Raw genomic sequence first — 13,660 nt, 5'->3', positions numbered from 1 at the left:
ACAAAAAGGAAGCTCATAAGAAGTGGAAACTTGGTGTTGTGTGGTTTGCTTTATTTTATATCCAAGGGAAACCAGGACACGCCAGGGCTACTTAACCACTTTGTTATTTATTGCAAGCTTTAAACAAGTGTATTAACTGTTTAAGTTTTACAAGCGTTAAGAACAATTACTATACAATTTAAACGTTAAATACTATAATTTCTAAAGCAATTAATACAGCGCAATGCAAAAGCAGTTACTAAAAGATCTAGTATATACAATAATAAACCCTAATTAACTTGCGCTTCACTCGTATGCTACCTACAGTGCCAGGCAGGAGGTCGTGGTTTTGTTTCTTCCCATGCATAGGAACATCATGCACTGGACCACCAGTGTGAAGGGCCTAATTACTTCTAGTTGCAACGAGCAGGACCTGTGGGTCAATCCTGCCCATTCCCTCCCATTGATTGTTCTTCCTTAGCCCGTTTTCTAGCAAAGCGAGACTTGGTTGTTCTAATAATATTTACCAATTGATTATGTGTTGTGTAGGATGCGTAAAAAGCCCAATGCCCCTATTTGGGGTACATCCTGCTACCCAGGATGTTAGCTAAACTATATGCGTAGTTGACGGTTTTATGTCTGCATCTGTACTTTTTGCTTATCAGAAACAAGTACCAGTACAAGGTTGCTTCTCCTGCGTGTACTTAACGTGGTCTCACGTACGATGCTTAATCTGCTTTACGTAAAACAATTCCTGACTCTCTCAGCTTCCCTTGACCATGCCTGCGTGCTTTGGCATACCAGGCTTGAGACAGACTAGAAAGCTGCACTTTGGACAAGGCGGACATCACCATTTATTGCCAAGGCAGGGTAGTGCAGGCTCCCCCACGCTTGGACAGATGATGAGGGCGGAGTATAAATATATTGCTCGAGAATGCAGGGGAGTTATCAGGAAGGGGAAAGCGCATTTGAAATTGCAGCTAGTAAGAGATGTGAAGGGTAACAAGAAAGGTTTCTACAGGCATGTTAGCAACAAGAGGGTGGGCAGGGAAGGTGTGAGACCCTTATTGGATGAGGGTGGTAACCTAGTGACACGTGGGGAAAGCTGAAGTACTCAATGCTTTCTTTGCCTCTGTCTTCATGGAGAAGGTCAGCTCCCAGACTAATGCACTAGACAACACAGTATGGGAAGGAGATAGAACAGGTTAAGAACTATTTAGAAAAGCTAAACGTACACAAATCCATGGGTCCGGATTTAATGCGTCCGAGGGTACTGAGGGAGTTGGCAAATGTCATTGCGGCACCTTTGGCCATTATCTTTGAAAACTCGTGGAGATCGGGAGAGATCCCGGATGACTGGAAAAAGGCAAATGCAGTGCCCATCTTCAAAAAAGGGAAGGACAATCCAGGGAACTACAGACCAGTCAGCCTTACCTCAGTCTCCAGAAAAATAATGGAGGGGATCCTCAAGGAATCCATTTTGAAGCACTTGGAAGAGGGGAAGGTGATCAGGAATAGTCAGCATGGATTCATGAAGGGCAAGTTGTGCCTGACCAATCTGATTAGCTTCCATGCTGAGGAAATTGGATTTGTGGAGGTGGGTAAGTCAGTGGATGTGATATACCTTGACTTTAGCAAAGCTTTTGATATGGTCTCCCCCAATATTCTTGTCAGCAAGTTAAGGGAGCATGGACTGGATAAATGGACTGTAAGATGGATAGAAAGCTGGCTAGACTGTCGGGCCCAAAAGGTAGTTAGTGATCAATGGCTCGATGTCTGGTTGACAGTTGGTTTCGAGGGGGAGTGCCCCAAGGTTCGGTTCTAGGACTGATTTTGTTCAACATCTTCATTAATGATCTGGATGAGGGGATGGATTGCACCCTCAGCAAGTTTGCGCAAGACACTAAGCTAGGGGGGGAGAGAGAGATACATTGGAGGGCAGGGATAGTGTCCAGAGTGACCTAGACACATTAGAGGATTGGGCCAAAAGAAATATAATGAGGTTCAACAAGGACAAGTGCACTTGGGAGGGAAGAATCCCAAGCATTGGTACAGGCTGGGGACTGAATGGCTAAGTAGCAGTTCTGCAGAAAAGGACCTGGGGGTTACAGTGGATGAGAAGCTGGATACGAGTCAACAGTGTGTCCTTGTAGCCAAGAAGGCTAATGGCATATTAGGGTTCATTAGGAGGAGCATTGCCAGCAGATCCAGAGATGTCATTATTCCCCTTTAATGTGGTGAGACCACATCTGGAGTGCTGTGTCTAGTTCTGCCCCCTTCCCCCCCCCCCCCCCCCCCCACTACAGAAAGGATGTGGACGCATTGGAGAGGGTCCAGCAGAGGGCGACCAAAATGATTAGGGGGCTGGAGCACATGACCTACGAGGAGAGGCTGAGGGATTTGGGTTTGTTTAGTCTGCAGAAGAGAAGAGTGAGGGGGGATTTGATAGCAGCCTTCAACTTCCTGAAGGGAGGTTCCAGAGAGGATGGAGAGAGGCTGTTCTCAGTAGTGATGGATGGCAGAACAAGGAGCAATGGTCTCAAGTTACAGTGGGAGAGGTCCAGATTGGATATTAGGAAAAACTCTTTCCCTAGGCGGGTGGTGAAGCACTGGAATGGGTTACCTAGGGAGGTGGTGGAGTCTCCAACCCTAGAGGTGTTTAAGTCTCGGCTTGACAAAGCCCTGGCTCGGTTGATTTAGTTGGGATTGGTCCTGCCTTGGCCAGGGGGCTGGACTTGATGACCTCCTGAGGTCTCTGCCAGCCCTGGGATTCTATGTTATCCACTTGACCCGTCAGCCAGACTGAAGTCTCACAACTGCCAACTGTTGGAAACCAAAATGTAGGCACCGTGTAGATTCAAGCAGGAGGATTTATTACACACAGCGCCGGCGGAGTGTCACCTTGCCACTTGGGCTCAGTGAACACTGCTAAACAGTTGATTACAATAGATTATATAGGGAGCCAATGGGCGGAGAGAAGCGACAGGGTGGGAGTTCCCAAGCCCCTGGATAGGTTCTGGCAGCAAGACAGATGAGCACAGTAAGCCAATAGTCTTAAGAGAATACATAGTAGGTCCGTTAAGTATTCTCCCCCCCCCCTCCCCCCTCCCCCCCGGTCGTCCGTTAGGAAAAAAAATTAATTTGTATATATAATATAAAATGACCAAGTTATAGCAATATTAATGAGGGGAAATATATATGCCTGCAAAGTGCTATATGGCGATACAGAAGCGATCTAGTTATTTGCGTGCCTACAGATGACTATCAAAACAATTTTGGATGTGCAATTTTTGCAGATTAAAAGGGCCAGTTTCTATTCTGATTTGCAATGCATCATGCAATATGTGATACTGTACTTGAGCAGACAGAGAACTTTGAGACATGCTATGATAGTTGCGAGTTGGACATTAATGTAATCTTAAAGTTGTTTGTTTTTAATAGACTTTTTTGGTTTGTGCAGATAGAGGCTTCAAATAATTCTTGATTGGCCTTGACTTTAATATTTTAAATAAGAATTATATTTTTTATTGTTGAATGGGAACCCAGATCTAGTTTGCTTCATGCTTACTTATGTTAAAAACAATTATGCATGCCATTTTTATTTTTGGTTTTGCAAAAAAATTAATTGCCATTTTTATATATGATTCTAGACAGCCCTCTGTGTATATTCCCTTTAAATAACTGATTGATTTCAGAAGGAACAGGCATAAACATGCATTTTTATTCCAGGGTTCACAAGCAACAGGAGACTGAGAACTCTGTTAATGACAGGCCACATAAAAATTAATTGTGTTGCTCTCTGACGAGCTATGATAAAGGTGAAAGGTCTAGAAAATGAAGAATTGGTCTATAGGTGTGTGACGGGGCGAACCTGCCCCGCACTGAGCAGGAGGAAGGGGAGCCCATTTATTGGGCAGAACACGCCCCTCCCCCACAGCCCTACTGGGCATGCTCGGAGTGCAGCCTCGCTATAAAAGACTGCTGGGCTGCTCAGTTGGGGCGGACCGCTGGGGAGGCAGGAGCTCCGGCCCAAGCTGCAGGCCCGCCGCCGGACCTGCCGCCAGATCCAGAGCCGGAGGAGGCACCGCTGCGGCTACCACCAGCCCTGGGGCGAGCACGCCCCCAACACCGACGCCCGGTGGCCGTCCGCCCCGCTGCAGAAGACGCCCCTGTGCCCCTGCCCCAGGGACAAGACCGCCGGACGAGGCTGCTGCCAGCAACCCAGCATCGCCAGGTGGGACCTCCGTCGGCTGCCAGATTGGGGGTAGGAAGTAACCCAGGGCAAGGGGCCGGGAAACCCCCCCCCCAGTGGGCTTAGCATGTTTTGGGGGAGGACCCCCCGCTGAGCCGTTGGTGGGAACCACCCACCACCATTAGGGCCCTGGGTTGGGGTCCGGTGGAGAGGGAGGGCCCGGACCCCCCTACCCCACCCCGCAGTGCTGGACTAGGCCGCTGGGCCTGCTGCGAGTGCTGGACTAGGCCGCTGGGCCTGCTGCGAGTGCTGGACTAGGCCGCTGGGCCTGCTGAGATTATAGATTAGGCCCCCAGGCTGGGGGTCAACGCTTTGTTTCCCAGGGGAAGGGGGACGGAGGCGGGCGGTGCCCCGCCACAACTGGTGGAGAATGTGGGCATAATCCCCCCCCCTTGAGTAAAAGGGGGCGCAGAGAGGGGTTTCCTTTTTTTTGGGGGTGCTTTAAAAAAAAAAAAAAAAAAAAAAAGGCCAGGATTTTAGTCGGGCAGGTGCTCGAGGGGGCCCGGGAGAAGATGGGCCCCCGGAAAGGTACTAGGGAGGCTGTGGGGCAGCTCCTGAAGAGTTTGCCCAAGGAGGACAGGGAGTGGATCCGGCGACAGGGGCCCAAGACGTTGGGGCAGGCGGTAGCCCTATTGAGAGGGCACTGGGTTGGCGGAGGAGCCCGGAGGGGGGCAGGCCGCCCAGGGAGCCGCCAGGGAGACCCCGGGAAAGAGAGGGGCACCCCCAGGGCCTGTAGCTATGGGCAAGTACTAGTAGCGGGGGTGCAACCGCAGAAAGAAGGGGGGACAAAGATACTCATCCCAGTTAAGGTGCAAGGGGAGGAGACCACAGCCTTGGTGGATACGGGGTGTGGACAGACACTGATAGAAGAAGACCTAGTCGGTGACCCAGAGCAATGGGGGCCCCCGGTGAGAATGCAGTGTATCCACGGGGAGGTAAGGACGTACCCCACCGCTAAGGTGAGGCTAGCGATCGGGGCGCACGAAGAGAGGTGCAGCGTAGGGGTAGTCCCCCGACTGGCTTACCCCGTGGTAGTGGGGCGGGATTGGCCCCACTTTTGGACCCTACTACAGGGCTACAGGCGAGGGGACCCCGAGGGGGGAGGCCCAGAACAGCCACAGGCAGCGCTAACAGAACTGCCGATGGAAGAAGACCCCGGGGAAGGGACCTCAAGGGGGGCCAGGAGGGGAGCCTCACAACCCTCTCGAATTGACGCCCCCCCCATAGATCCCCAAGAAACTGCTTTCTCCCTGGATGGCGATTTCCTAGAGGAACAAAGGAACGACCCAACCCTCAGCCGGGCCTGGGAGCAGGCGGGAGGACCCGAGTCGAGGGACCGGGCCCCCTTAGGGGGGCCCCAAGGCCCGAGGTTCGAGATACGGGGTGACTTGCTGTACCGCCTGACCCAAGACCCGCAGACCCAAGCCGAGATCTGCCAGCTGCTGGTACCTCAGCGGCTTCGGACGACGGTATTGCGATTGGCCCACGATGTGCCCTGGGCAGGCCACCTGGGCCGGGAAAAAACATTGTGCAGACTAGCCCAGCGGTTCTTCTGGCCGGGAATACATCATGCGGTGAGGGACTATTGTGCATCATGCCCCGAATGCCAGCGGGCTAACCCCGGAGGGGTCCCCCGAGCCCCGTTGGTCCCTCTGCCCGTGGTAGGGACGCCCTTTGAACGCATAGGGTTGGACTTGGTCGGGCCGCTGGAGCAAAGCGCCAATAAGAACAAATACATTCTGGTCATTGTGGACTACGCCACTCGATACCCAGAGGCGATTCCCCTCCGGGTCACGACAGCTCGCGCCATTGCTGACGAACTTTTAAAGGTGTTCGCCCGGGTGGGTCTCCCGAAGACAATCCTAACAGACCAGGGGACCAACGTAACATCCAAGCTGATAACGGAGTTGTGCCGCCTACTGAACATCCATTCCCTGAGAACCTCCGTGTACCACCCTCAGACGGATGGGCTGGTGGAACGGTTCAACAGGACACTGAAGTCAATGTTGCGGAAATTCGTCGACGACGACCCCCGACAGTGGGACAGATGGTTGCCCGCTCTTCTCTTCGCTGTAAGGGAGGTCCCCCAAGCCTCCACGGGATTTTCCCCATTCGAATTATTGTATGGCCGACGACCGCGGGGAATTCTGGACTTACTGAGAGAGACTTGGGAGGGACAAGAGAGACGCGCCCAGGGGACCATCCACTACGTGTTACAACTACGAGAGCGGTTAGAAGAATTGGGCCGGCTAGCCCAGGAGAACCTGCGGACGGCGCAGGAAACACAAGCACGCCACTACAACCAAAAGGCGAAGATGCGGAGCTTTCAACCCGGGGATCGGGTGTTACTCTTATTGCCCTCCTCGGAGTCCAAGCTATTAGCAAAATGGCAAGGACCCTTCGAAGTCGTGCGGAAGATCGGGCCAGTCGATTACGAGGTGAGGCTACCAGGGCGGCGGAAAGATTTACGAGTGTACCATGTAAACCTCCTGAAGGCCTGGAGGGAGAGGGAAGCAATGATGATCACCCCCTTCCCCCCAGAGGACGAGTTGGGACCACAAGTGGGAGCCTTGAGAGAGAACCCCCAGGTAGATGTTGGGCAAGACCTAAAGGAGGGACAAAAGCAACAGCTACAAGAACTCATAGCGCGATTCCCACATGTGTTGTCCGCTAAACCAGGAAGGACCCCGTTAATTAGCCACCACATTGCCACAAAACCGGGGCAGAAAGTACGGGACAGTCACCGTCCCCTGCCCAGGAAGATGTGGGACACCGTGCGCCAAGAACTAAAAGAAATGTTGGCCCTAGGGGTGGTGGAAGAATCCCGCAGCGAGTGGAGGAGCCCCATAGTGCTGGTCCCCAAGCCCAATGGCTCAGTGAGGTTTTGCATCGACTTCCGCAAGGTGAACGCCATCTCCCAGTTCGATGCTTACCCCATGCCCCGGGTAGATGTACTACTAGAACGCCTGGGGAGGGCCAGATATATTTCGACCCTGGACCTCACTAAAGGATATTGGCAAATCCCGTTGACACCGAGGACGAAAGCCAAAACAGCATTCCCAACCCCTTTTGGGCTCTACCAATTCACGATGATGCCTTTCGGACTGCATGGAGCCGCTGCCACATTTCAGCGGCTGATGGATCAAGTCTTGGCACCCCACAATGCGTATGCAGCGGCGTACATCGATGATATTATTGTGTACAGCGAAGGATGGGAGGAACATCTAACCCACTTAGAGGAGGTATTGAAGGCCCTAGGGGAAGCCAGGTTAACAGCGAACCCGGCCAAATGTCACCTAGGGAAAGAAGAGGTAACCTACTTGGGGTATACGGTGGGGAAGGGACAGGTGAAACCCGTAATAGATAAAATCCAGGCCCTCCGAGAATACCCCACTCCCACCACGAAACGACAGGTGAGGCAGTTCCTGGGGTTGGTGGGGTATTACCGGCGCTTTGTCCCTAACTTTTCCACCATAGCAGCCCCCCTGACGGACCTGACCAAAAACCAACACCCGCGGCGGGTAGAGTGGTCAGCAGAGTGCGAGAGGGCGTTTCAGACCTTGAGGGACCACCTTACCCGGGGACCGGTATTAGCCCAGCCGGATTTTGACAGGCCCTTCATCCTACAGACGGATGCTTCCGAGGTAGGACTCGGGGCCGTGCTATCCCAGGAGGTAGAGGGAGTAGAACACCCGCTGCTATACTTAAGCCGCAAGTTGTACCCGAGGGAAACCCGGTACTCCACCATAGAGAGGGAGGCACTGGCCGTGAAATGGGCCGTGGACGCACTAAGGTATTATTTACTGGGGAGTACTTTTTTGGTAGTGACGGATCACGCCCCTTTAAGGTGGTTGCAAACAATGAAAGACACCAATGCGCGTATCGTGCGCTGGTACCTAGCCTTGCAGCCATATTCGTTTCAGGTGGCGCACCGACCAGGGAAGGTGCACGGCAATGCAGATTTTCTTTCGCGCATAGCTCCTAAAGAGGAGCCACCGGAAAGAAACCTTTTAAGGGGGGAGGTGTGTGACGGGGCGAACCTGCCCCGCACTGAGCAGGAGGAAGGGGAGCCCATTTATTGGGCAGAACACGCCCCTCCCCCACAGCCCTACTGGGCATGCTCGGAGTGCAGCCTCGCTATAAAAGACTGCTGGGCTGCTCAGTTGAGGCAGAACGCTGGGGAGGCAGGAGCTCCGGCCCAAGCTGCAGGCCCGCCGCCGGACCTGCCGCCAGATCCAGAGCCGGAGGAGGCACCGCTGCGGCTACCACCAGCCCTGGGGCGAGCACGCCCCCAACACCGACGCCCGGTGGCCGTCCGCCCCGCTGCAGAAGACGCCCCTGTGCCCCTGCCCCAGGGACAAGACCGCCGGACGAGGCTGCTGCCAGCAACCCAGCATCGCCAGGTGGGACCTCCGTCGGCTGCCAGATTGGGGGTAGGAAGTAACCCAGGGCAAGGGGCCGGGAAACCCCCCCCCCAGTGGGCTTAGCATGTTTTGGGGGAGGACCCCCCGCTGAGCCGTTGGTGGGAACCACCCACCACCATTAGGGCCCTGGGTTGGGGTCCGGTGGAGAGGGAGGGCCCGGACCCCCCTACCCCACCCCGCAGTGCTGGACTAGGCCGCTGGGCCTGCTGCGAGTGCTGGACTAGGCCGCTGGGCCTGCTGCGAGTGCTGGACTAGGCCGCTGGGCCTGCTGAGATTATAGATTAGGCCCCCAGGCTGGGGGTCAACGCTTTGTTTCCCAGGGGAAGGGGGACGGAGGCGGGCGGTGCCCCGCCACAAGGTGTAAGAGTGTGATTAATTTATGACTGAACTAATCAAAGTGCTTCTTTGGTGCTCTGACAGCAGCATTGAATGTATAGAGCACTGACCACAATTGTTTTAAAAAATAGCTTTTTGCATAGATTTGCTGTGCTGCAAACATTCTTCAGTAAGAAACCTCATTGCTTACTACAGGCAGTCCCTGGGTTACGTACAAGATAGGGACTGTAGGTTTATTCTTAAGTTGAATTTGTATGTAAGTCAGAACTGGTACATATTGTAGGGGAAACTCTAGCCAAACATTTCTCCAGAGCTCAGTTTTATTCTCCCACACCTCACTTCCCTCAGTCCTTTATTCTCAAGCTGAGGTGTCTGCTGAGAAAAGCCGCTCCGCGTCTCCCTGGTCCGCTGGGGGGGAGGGGGCGCTAGCTTCGCGTCTCCCTGGTCTGCTGGGGGGAAGCAGCTAGTGCGGGGTTGCCTCACCCCGTTTGTAAGTAGGGATCCGATGTAAGTCGGATCCATGTAACCTGGTGACTGCCTGTATATGCCAGTGCAGTTATTCAGGAGGCGGTCAGGATTTCCTGCCGAGGTGTCATCACCGGTCTCTGGCTCCGTTCATGATGATAACCAGAAGGCTGCTTGTGTGTGTGCTCAGTGATGTGTGCCGTGTCGATTTGTGCACTTAGTCTCCATAGCAGACCCCAAGAGAACCCCCAAAGACCACAAACCAGATAAGGATCAAAGGTGCCTGGGCAGGTTTGTTGCTAAGCAAAGTACAGTAATAGTTGTCAATAGACTCTGCTGAACCACTACGCATGTGTACCCCGTAGCAATGTAATGATGCAGTCTGTGGGAAATTTCCACTGCCCCTTAGGTCATCCAAAGACTGCCCCCCTCCCCCCCCCCCCCCCCCCAAGACACCACCTTATATACAGGTACAACAAATCACACCTCAGTGCTGACGTATCAGGTTGCCACCCTCTGACACTACTTCGATATCACCCTGTCCCTTGTGGTTTGATTAGATCATCTGTATCCATCATTCTGTCATTTCAGACCCTTTCCTGAACCTGGGTCTGTATCTGTGAGGAGTGGGTGCCAAGGTCTTTTTTAATGAGCTGGTGGTATCCTATGATTTCTACTTATGACCAGTACCAATTACTGGTGTACACTTGGGCCTATTACCAATGAGTGTTTTGCACTCTCAGCCCTGTTTGTGCCAAGTTCTGTGAGCTGGGGCCTGCCTCTTGCTCACAGCTTAGCTTTGCTTTATGTTAGCCATGTTTTGTCCATTGTTAGTTAGGCCTCAGGCCTCAAACCAGGCCTGTGCTGCATGGGCTTATGTTTCAGGCCTTCATCTTACTACAGCCAGTATATAGTGCTACTTTACTAGCTGTATATGAAATCTAAAATTCAGACATTTCACCTTCTAATAATTGTACTTTTAGCTAGAATAATGAATGGAAAATACCAGTCTTGCATATATTAAAAAATGCCACAAATGCAAAATATTCTATTCAGACCATTGTATAATACATCTATCTGATTTAGGGATGCTGGGTACCATGTAATTGAATAATGGTGTAACTGCATCACATTTTACTGCATTGCCAGTGCACTCCCAGCCCCACTCCTGGAGAACACCCTGCGCTGCTGCTACCTGAGCTCCCTGTGGACAGAGGCTGTGCCAGCAACCCATGGAGCAGCCTCCCCCTCTCTACTGCCTCTAATAGAGGCAGCAGGGTGGGGGAGAGGGGCAGTCGGCTCCACAGGAGCTGATGTGTGGGGGTGTACTAGCTCCCACCTGCCCCCCCCCCCCCGCCTCTATCAGAGGCAGCAGCATGGGCATTGGGGCAGGGGGTAGGTGGCTCCACGGGATCTGGTGCTTGTGGGGAGCCAGTTTAAAAGCCAGTTCCACAGGGGCACCGGGTCCTGCCTCTCCCCCCTCCCCCTTGCTGCATCTGACGCAGAGGCAGCTGGGGCTGTGTGCACATGTAGTCTACAGGATTAACCAATAAGACTAGTCTTTCTGGTTAATGTGTAGTCATCTACACATTGACATCCCTAGTCTAATTGGATTACTGATTCTCCTAAATGGCAAATATAGGGTGTTCTTTTAATGAGTATGTACTACTGTACCTAAGAACTCAAAGGGATGTGGACTTCAGACAGAGATTGACTGTCAAACTTTAATGAAAGGTAAAAGGGAATCAGTTTCATAATCTGAAAATGAACAAGAAACAGTTGGTAGAAATGAATGTATTTCTTGTAGAAGTAGATTTGCTAATGTAAAGTATTCTATACAGTGAAAACTTTAACTGGGATTGCCCCCAAGCCACAATACCGTTGTGTCTTCAGGCGTGTGCCTGACTTCTGTCTGCCCAGCTGGATGTTGCAGGGCTTCTGACAGAGGTCACTGCTGGCTGACATCATCAGCAGGTGCCTCCTTTCCCCTCAGCTTGTCTTGAGCTGTTGAGAGCCAGATCTACAGGTAGGGGGCAAGGACAGAGGAATAAGTACATTCAGTTAACCAGCCACCCCCATTGCCCAGGAGTGCCAGATAACAAAGCTTCAATGTACTGTGTGTAATTTCTTATCAGTTTAAAAATTCAGAAGTAAATGTAGGAAAGTTCAGTCTTCGTTTTCATAGAGACACTAAGAACATAAGAGCGGCCAGACTGGTTCAGACCAGAGGTCCATCTAGCCCAGTATCCTGTCTGCTGACAGTGGCCAGCACCAGGTGCCCCAGAGAGAGGGAACGGAAAAGGGAATCATCAAGCCATCCGTCTCCTGTCACCCATTCCCAGTCTCTGACAGAGACTAGGGACACCATTCCTACCCTTCCTGGCTAATAGCCATTGATGGACCTAACCTCCATGAACATATCTGATTTTATAGACCTCTGTCATCCCCACCTTAGTCTCCTCTTTTCTAAGCTGAAAAGTTCCAGTCTTTTTAATCTCTTTATATGGGACCCGTTCCAAACCCCTAATCATTTTTGTTGACCTTCTCTGAACCTTTTCCAATGCCAGTAGATCTTTTTTGAGATGAGGTGACCACATCTGTACACAGTATTCAAGATGGGGGCGTACCATGGTTTTATATAGAGGCAATAAGATGTTCTCTGTCTTTTATTCTCTCTCCCTCTTTTAATGATTCCTAACATTGTTTGTTTTTTTTCACTGCCGCTGCACACTGAGTGGATGTTTTCAGAGAACTATCCACAATGACTCCAAGATCTCTAGAAGGTTGCTTATGTCCTTAACTCAATTTTTGTTTTTTGGAAAATAAAATGAACATGTCCATGCTTCTTTTCAATCATTGCTTTGGGGTGGGGCTGGGGATGAGGGGTTCAGGATGCAGGCTGCCCCGGGGAGAGAGGACTACCCTAGCCCCCTCACTGCAGCAGCTTGGGGCCAGGTGAGAAGCATCTCTCTCTGCCTGCTGCAGCTCCAGCAGGCACAGCTGGGCGAGGGGGGTGCATGTCCCTCCAGCAGGGGCAGGTCCAGGTTTGCCTGCCCCCTGCACTCTCCAGCCAAAGTGCACAATTTGCTCCATTCGTCCCTTTCTCTTCACTCCCTGATGAAGAGGAGCAACCAGCAGTGTCCCCACACAGATCTGGGGGCAGGGGGAAGTTCAGCCTCCTGCCCTGCCTAAAGGAGGCTTGGGGGTGGGGGTACCCCCACCAGCCTCTTTTACCTGCCTGGTGATTGTCGTCTTTTTTTCCTGGTTTTATGAGATGCAATTCCATTCTAGGTACATCCCATTTTCCTGGCACAACCAAACCCTGGCCTTGCGTTAAGTTACAATAAGAGGAAGCTGTGTAATAAATTTGGTGGCCGTAGTTTTAGGAGTTCTTGAACAGATACCGACAAATGCTCTCAAATAGATAGTAGATAATGCTTATGTGTGGAATGTTTGAATAAGAATAACTTCCATTCTAATTTAAGTGACTTGGCTGTGTAGTGATATTTAGAGCTATATTTTCAACTAGGCATCTTCTTGGGTGTCTCTTGTGCCACATGCATGTGTTCAGATTTTGAAGGCAAGTTAAACATGTGCAGGTGTTTTCATTGATAAAGTGTGGACTTGATTGTGTGTATACAATTGAAAATGTGCACAAATGGAGACCAGAGCTGAAAACTTTTCCCTTAGTCTGCAGAAGTATGTAGTGTGTGCATGCACATGCACACACTGTATTTAAAGATATAGGCCAATGATCTCTGCCCTTTATATGCCTATGATCACTCTTTGAATTTAAGGGCAGTCTCCACCCCTTCCCTGAAGCCCTGCTCACTCCATCCTCTCTCTCTCCATCACTCACTCTCCCACACCCTTGCTTTTACCATGCAGGGACAGGGGGCTGGGTTTTGGGAGTGGGTGCAGGCTCTGGGCTGGGGCCAAGGGGTTTACAGAGTGGGTAGGGTCTCCAGGCTGAGCCTGGGGCAGGGGGTTGAGGTGCAAGAGGAGGTGATGGGTACATGCTCTGCGAGTGAATTTGGGCACAGGAGGGGGCTCTGGTCTGCAGCAGGGTGCTGGTTCTAGGCGGGGGGCAGGGCTGGGGCAGGAGCTTGGGGTGTTGGCTCCAGGAAGGGGCTGGGGTGTGACCACCTGCTGGGCTGCACTTACTGCAGGTGGCTCCCAGTTGGCAGCATAGTGAGGCTAAGGA

The 13,660-nt window shown here is 52.0% G+C and overlaps 1 protein-coding gene across 1 annotated transcript in view; it reads left to right on the top strand.

Annotated features, from left to right (window-relative positions):
• The window catches only part of LOC102450730 (uncharacterized), a 132,996-nt gene that overhangs the window by 103,873 nt on the left and 15,463 nt on the right, over nt 1–13,660 (top strand). The gene's annotated exons all lie outside the window — the stretch shown is intronic.

Source organism: Pelodiscus sinensis, unplaced genomic scaffold, assembly GCF_049634645.1.
Source record: "Pelodiscus sinensis isolate JC-2024 unplaced genomic scaffold, ASM4963464v1 ctg45, whole genome shotgun sequence".
NCBI lineage: Eukaryota > Metazoa > Chordata > Testudines > Trionychidae > Pelodiscus > Pelodiscus sinensis.
Note: the sequence above shows the minus strand (reverse complement) of the source record. Positions and strands in the feature narration are given on the sequence as shown.